The sequence below is a fragment of the Monomorium pharaonis genome, chromosome 7, assembly GCF_013373865.1.
Source record: "Monomorium pharaonis isolate MP-MQ-018 chromosome 7, ASM1337386v2, whole genome shotgun sequence".
In the NCBI taxonomy this organism is placed as follows: Eukaryota; Metazoa; Arthropoda; class Insecta; order Hymenoptera; family Formicidae; genus Monomorium; species Monomorium pharaonis.
Genome location: NC_050473.1, coordinates 16,675,162 through 16,683,074, shown reverse-complemented (window position 1 = coordinate 16,683,074; position 7,913 = coordinate 16,675,162). Strand labels below are relative to the sequence as shown.

The 7,913-nt window shown below is 30.3% G+C and overlaps 1 long non-coding RNA gene across 1 annotated transcript; it reads left to right on the top strand.

Moving 5' to 3' along the window:
- The first annotated feature begins 87 nt into the window (after positions 1-87).
- On the top strand, positions 88-7,708 carry LOC118646765. The gene is made up of 2 exons (XR_004964204.1): positions 88-157; positions 2,922-7,708. It is a non-coding gene; the product is annotated as an uncharacterized LOC118646765 (long non-coding RNA).
- The last annotated feature ends 205 nt before the right edge of the window (positions 7,709-7,913 follow it).

The following is a 7,913-nucleotide window of genomic DNA, read 5'->3' as shown; positions in this document are numbered from 1 at the left end:
CATATAAACCGTGCCACACGCCCGCGTGTGAGTATTAGAAATCTTCCGACTGCCTCTTTAAATCTCGCCGGGACTGCCGGGAGATGCGTATACGTCTCTCTCGATCGGGCGATCCATCATCGTATCCTCCGAGGAAGGGCTAACGTTGAGTGAACAGGTCAATATTGTATTGACAAGTATTTATATTGATAAAGTAATAGATTCGCGAAAAAAAAAACGATTTTATATAAGTTATATAAAAATAAATGTATAATAAAATTATTTTCACATAACCCGTCGACCATAAGTTTTATACGCTTGAGTAAAACTGTTCTTTTTTCCGTGTAAAAATATTGCATGTTGTGATAAGAATTTTGGAGGTAATTATCAAAAGTATGCATTGTAAATCTTTTATAATGTCGGTTTACAGTAAGTAATTCACATCCTCGAGTGTTTAATTGTTACAAGACGCTGATGCAATCTATCGTTAAGGTTATTATTAATTAGAAGGTTTTATTAATAATCTAAAATGTTGTTATTAATTGGACATTAATAAAGAAAATGTACTCATGTATCTTTGCTAATTGTCATTTTCTTAACTTTTATCATATTTAAATATTTTATTTAATGTTTTCTGTTTTTTTGTAAGGTATCAGCGCTGCTCAATTTGTAATAATTAAAGCAAGCCTATTAAAAAATACATCGACAGAAAAATAGTGCGACTAATCAGATGATTATTATAAAACTACACACGAAATAATCGCCTAGATCTCTTGTTTACTGTTTTAACGTCTTCATATCTATATTAGTCGACAATAATAAATGAGATTGTACATTATCCCTCTCTATCATTAAATGTTTGCTTGTGTGTCAAAAAACTTTCGTCTAAATCTTTTTATTATGTACATATTTGAAAATGTACTTCATTTTTCATATTACTTAAAATGCAAAGACATTATATAAATCTCAACCTTCATATAAATCTCTATATCTTAAGTGTCAATACTTAGCTTCCGATACAGAATCTAACAATAGCTGAACGCGTCGATATTGAAAGGCAGTAGAAATGCATTTGCATATTTCAAATGTTGGGCGCGGATATTGATTATTTCTCGGCTATACGTATTAGCCATTTTTGGATAGGACATGTTTAACATTTACACTCTGTAATTGTAAGAGGAGAAATAAAATATCTATTTTGAAATATTTTAGGTTTACAAAGTCAACGGTAATGATTAAAAAATTTTAGGTTTAATATCGGAAGCTAAATATCGCGATACTCTGATAAGGTATCCTTATCCAGGCTTAGTAAGTTTGGTCACGAACAATTACAATGACAATTAACCCAAATATGCCGACGTGTATGCGTAAGTTGAACTACAGAACAACGTTTGATAAAGCTAGTTGATAATGCAAACAAACTGTCGAACTAAATGCGCATTCCTATGTCCTTACAAGAGATTCTTTAACCAAACATATTTTTGTCTCGTCGGATTTAATGCCAAAAGAGTGATCTCAATCGACTAATATGAGGATAAGAGACGTCTATTAGATAAACGAACAGCAGATACAAATTATCGGAAGGTAGTCGACCAGAAAGGATTAAGTTTAAATCAATTTATATTGCATTACATTTTTTATACTTTATTAAATTATTATATACTAATATTTTATTTTAATATTTATTTTGTAATAAAAAAAATTTTACTATTTGCAACTGAATTCGAAGTAGTCTTGACTTTTAAGATCTGTTTAAAATATTAATTTATTTGAAGTATACGAAATATTTTGTTAACGCATCATACCTGTTTTACTAAATGTCGTAAGTTAATGATTTTTATACGATGTTATTTAAATGTCCGAAATATTTCGATAAATTGAGAATCCCTGGTGTAATATTTTTCGACAGTGTTTAGCAAACTGATTAATCGTTCCGCCAACATTTTTCGCATCTCTAATCAATTATCATAAATATTGATAATGCTTGTCGTTAATAATCACTGGTTCCGTGCGAATTAACGCTCGTTGAATGCGCGTTGAATACTTAACATTTGGCTTGATATTCAATTAAAATATCATTTATAACTTGTTTGACGGCTTGTTGACTTGTGACGTCATGCCAAAAGTTTTCGCGGGAATTCTTTTTAAATATTGACGTATGAGCCACGGAGAAGATTCTTGCAGATACAAATCGATGACGTTAACTTTTTGCGTCACATTTAAGAGATATAAAAAAATATCTGATTTGCGAAATGTTTAAGTAACCAGAAATATACGGGCACGTTCGTTCGAAAGTGCACGAATGCATTTCACTATGCAACAGTATTCATAAAGAGATTTTAAATATCATATTTTACATTATTTAAATATTTTTAAATAATTTTTCTTTTTAGATACATAAAAATTATCAGGGAAAACCGGAACTTGTTTTATAATTAACAGAAAGATAGAAAATTGCTAATCAAATAAATAATGCAAGAATTGTTATCTAAAATTGTTGCATTCAAATGAAATTTATTTAAAATTAAGTTAACACATTCAATTCTTTTATAGTTATTAATATTCAATACAAACAATTGAGGTAACTAAAAAATTTCAAAGATTATGTATATTCTTAATGACTCTATTAAGTTTTAACTTTTGTTAAGATAATAAAATAAAATAAAGTATAGTTGCATGAGAAAAAATATCGAATTTTGGATACAAGTAGGGGATTATTTTATTGGAGATAAAACTAAATTTTAAGAATATATTGAGAACCATTACTGCGTCGAGTGTAAGTTCAATTTCCTTAAATATTTACACTGTATTATAAAATTATATAAATGTGCCGTAAAATCTCGTGACTGGGACAGACATGTCTTTTCGCACTCCGAGCCAGCAATAAGATTTCAAGGTAATCCCATTGTTTTGCGGCATTTTAATCGGTCACGTGCTTTCAGTTGATCTGCCAATCTGATAACACGCTGGTGCCAGAGAGCTTTGCGCTTCGACAATAAATCCATATCGAACCGACCTATATAGCGATACGAGAAGAAAGGATTATAGATGTCGAATGATACATCAATCTCCACGGTATCGATCTTTTTTCGTTCATTTCTCGATTATATTGTCAGATATAAATTCTTTTTATTAAACTATTATTTATTAAACTTTTATCAAAATATGTAATGATACGCATATATCTTCAATAATATATCCTCAACATATTAAAGTGAACAAATGAAATTTTATATATGTATGTGTAATAAATTGCATCTACCTTAATAAATGTTAAAATAAATATTTTATTTAAATTTGCAAAAGACTGTTAATATAAATTTTTTACTTTTATTTATCAAATAATTGTATAATTTCAGATGTTATAACTATTAAATATGTTTTGCAAGTAAGATTCTATCTTCAACATTAAAATTCACTTCAAACTAAATAAACTAAATAAAGAATAAAGCTCTTTATCTATCTGCAGATCCGATTTTAATATTAAAAAAAGTTCGTTTCCTCTGTATAATGTTTTTTTCTAGTTTATTAAGTAAACCAAGACTGTTTGTTCGTGTTAAATAGATAAATAGTATCACGTAGACGTAGAGAGATACTTTTGCACAGAGTATCTCGATACAACAATTTGTCAGACCCCTATAAATTCGGACCAATTTACGCAATCACGGACCCGCAATCGATCACTCTAATTCGTTAAATATTTCATGACGCATCCGGGTACTGTTGTGAGTACGAGAAAAAAAATTGACGCAGTACCTCCTAACCGAAAGCACGTGCTACAAATTTCGCGCGTAAACAGCGATTAGGCCGAGATCGCCGTGGAATCTAATACATCAAACAAATGACGCAATTATACGATCCCACGAGAGAGAGTTGCATACTTCAAGTAACAATCAACGGGAAAACATAATTATTATATTGACGCGAATTAAACAGCGGCATTTACTCCCACGGGCTCTTAATATTCCTCGAATGCTTTTATCGCTTAATTATCTCGGGGGGGAGGGCTGTTCTCTTCGCGAGGTCCTCCGGCGAGATTGATCTACTGAACTATCGAACTTCCTGTCTCGTCACGTCGCCAAGATACTGCCTCTTAAAATTGACATTCGACTCACGTATTCCTGCGGCCTACAAGTTTAATACAATACGGGATTTAACATGACGTCGGAGAGGTTGTACAGATACATATTTGATAACTGCGGCCTTGAATTTGAAATATCGATTTCTGCGGTTTATTCTCGTTTTTGTACGCAACGAGAACAACCCGCGACCGCAATGTTACCTAATGCAAAAATCAGCGTCAGTCACCGGACGAATTTTTTTTTCCTGCTATAAAACAGAAAGTATAGCTAAAAACTCGCGAAATATGTCCCGTTTTTGGCTTCTTTTTAGCCTTATTTAATTACTATTTAATTTACTAAAATTTAATTAAAGCGTTACGTCTAATTAGCGCATACTTTATTGCCAACGTCTAATAAATATGTCAGGGCGGAAATGTCATTCATTCGGCGGGGAACTCCCGCGAGGAATCACATGCAATGCATGCATAAACTCAAAAACCCACAGAGACGGTTAGAGGAAAATGGTAATAATGGTCATGAGAAGAAAATGACACGTTGCGTGTGGTACATCTAACATTTGAGCGCGCTATTCGCGAAAGTCATCACGCGAATAGTATCGATTCTCATTATTTTTGTTTTTACATACAACAGCTAAATTACTCGTGTGTAACTATTTTGGTAATAAGATGTTTTACTGCTAGCTTTATACGATCAGTTTTACGATTACTTAGCTTAAAATTATCGTCGCGCGGCTAATTTTTCGTCGATATTTTTTGCAATCAATTTGCGCATGTTGTTTTCGCAAACGTCGTTTTGAATGTAATAAGCTTGTTGTACAATCGATTTTATCATTTCAACATATAAGAAATATCGACGCGTGAGTAAATTTCCATTAACATATCCGATATATAATAATAAAATATTAACACGCGTTGTTTCTGTAAAGTATCAGTTTAAAAATAACTTTATATATTTCTTTAAATTGAAATTATGCGATTAAACGTTAGTGGTTTTGATGGATTTATATTAGCGTTATGATTCACAACGTGATCGAATGTCAATAATTTAATAATTTAAAGCTCAATAATGGCCAATTATCTTGGCCGATATTGATCGTGTAAAAAGTTTCACGTAGAATATCAATAGTTTTCCTTATTCCGCATTTGCGGAATAATAAGGAAAAATTAAAATAGGTAAATTAATATTATTGTTGTTACGTGCTTGTGTATTTTATAATAGAAAGTAGAGGTAAAAATATGTGTTGTGTGTGTAAATTATAATCATAATAACGCTCAATCGGAAATTGTTAATATCTTTTTTAACAGTCGCAAAAATGAGCGTGTTAATTTGTTTGTATTCATTTCGTCAAATTGTTTCGTCAAACGTTAGATAAGATTACATCTTTAATTGCTTGAAGAGCTCAAATTCTATTACATAGGCGATGACGTACGTTTATCACATATTTTTTTGAAGATTACATCTGTTACGATAGAAAAAATTATTATTAAAACAATGAATGCTAAAAGTAAACGGACACATAAATAAACGAACGGATCACGAGTGATAAACGTGATTCCCAAAAAATTGTAAACAAAATATAATAAAATTTAAAAAAATGAAATAAGTTTAATTATTAATAATTGTAAAAATAATTATTATAAAATCGTGAGAATATTTATTTTTCATAAAATAAATTCCTCTAATATCAGTAGAAGTTGCATTATCGACTGAAACAATTTATGAAGTTTCTTTAGTTTCTTCAGATAGCTTGTTATGGATTTTTATACGTTTCCAATATCCTCGAAGTTTTCTCTTCAAGTTCGAAGACAAATTTGATTCAACAAAAGAGTACAATGTGTGAGCAATGTATGCTTTCAAATCGAGAATATATAATAGAAATTGCTCTCAAAGATAAAAAACGAGAAAAAATCAAATATTGATTCATTAATAGATAACTTGTATTGGCCTCGAACTGAAATTATATTTTTCGAAGCAGTACAAAGGACAACACAAATAAATTCGTTGAAAATTATACCGAAACATGTGTTGTCAATATTGGAAAGAATTATACTTTGAATAAAATGAAATAGTTAGTTTTTACTATAAGTATTGCAGTAAAATAAAATCAATTTAGTTATTTAATTGCCAATACGTATAACAAAGTGATACATATAATTTAAAAACAAGTTAAAAAAATTATCTTGTTCTATCTCAACTCTTACCTCAGAACTTGAGTTATTTCAAAGTTGAACCAACGAATGTCTTATCCTATGTTGCCTTATCATAGAAATTTGCCTTCGGACGTTTCGTCATAGAAGAAATCTGGTTTATAACGGGATGCACTTGCGTCACTCGGGAATTCCACTATATACGATGCAGGAGACATTTAACTTTTCCACCAGATACGAAAACGCGTCCACTGTCGTGATATGAAATCGTGTCGACGACTGACTGACTGTGTTTGTTTACGTTTGGCATCGTCCCGTACTTGTATCTGCCTGATATATACTTGATCCCCGCAGATAATTATTAATGACATTGTATAATGTAAATTCTATCGTATAAAAAAATAGCTTTCTACTTTCACTGAACTGTTACTATAATATTATTATGTAAAACTAAAAATTGTGAATCTTTAAATAACCTAAGATATATAAGACATTCAAAAGTTGCATGAAAAACAAAACGTTCCAATTTTTTATGACTTAAATATCCATTTATCCATTTATTAATTTTATAGTTATTGCAAATTGAAATTATTTAATTAAATTATATTCAACTATATTTCACATTAAATTGCGAAAAATTTAGCTACTTTAACAATAATAGTTGAATATTTTAATTAATCTATTATTTAGATTCGTTACAAAAAGGAACTATATAATTTTAATTTTATAATATTACAATTGTAAAACTGAAACTAAATTTATGAAAATGGATAAAAAATCGAGTAGCACGTACACGTACATACAAACCAATTATAAATCACTTCAAATTTTCTTCATTTCGGTTGTGTTCACGATTTTTATGTCCTTTAATTCTTTTCATTCTGAATTACTCTGTACAATTTTTAAAAATATTTGTTCGTATATTTGTAGTTCATGGGATAAAAATTTCTGTCATTTCGCACGTACGAGGAATCTTGCAAGTTTTACATTCTTATCTTCAGTATGAGTTTAGGCCTCCTTTTTTTCCTCTTCATGAAACTGTCTTCTTCTGCGATGAATACGATTGACATTAATCTGTCTTATAAGAGACATACAACTTCATGGATTTACTTCGTAGAAGTCCTAGATAAGGAAAAAATATTTAAATTTTTAAGAATGCTATCAACGTGATACAACTGTTTTTCCCTAATTATGTGTGTCAGGGTAAAGGTAGAATTTCCCTCGTGCGCTGAGTAATCATTACTTCTGGAGGACAGCCGATCACGAATGGAGGAAATATCACGTATCGGATGTTGTAGAAGTACCTGTCAAGTAAACGCTCTCCGTAAAAACGTGTCGGAATGCAGAACAAGATTGATACAATAGTAAATACTTGAATATTTAGATTCGATTAGCGTATCTTAGATGCTGATAACTCATCGATTATTTGTATGGCGAGATTAATCATGAATTTATCAAACGACAGTGTAAATGCAATAAATATCCTTGCAAAATAAGAAATCAGTAATAGTATCATTAATCCATCCTACTTTTACTTGCAAAGCGAGTAAGTTTTTTTAATTAAAATAAAAATTAAAAGATTAGCATAAATAAATTAGAATTATTCCGAATAGATATTGAAAATATTGCTCTCGGAATCTTATACAGAGCGATTCTTAATTGTATTATATTATTTTATGTTTCTTATTTTGGTTTCTAGAAATTC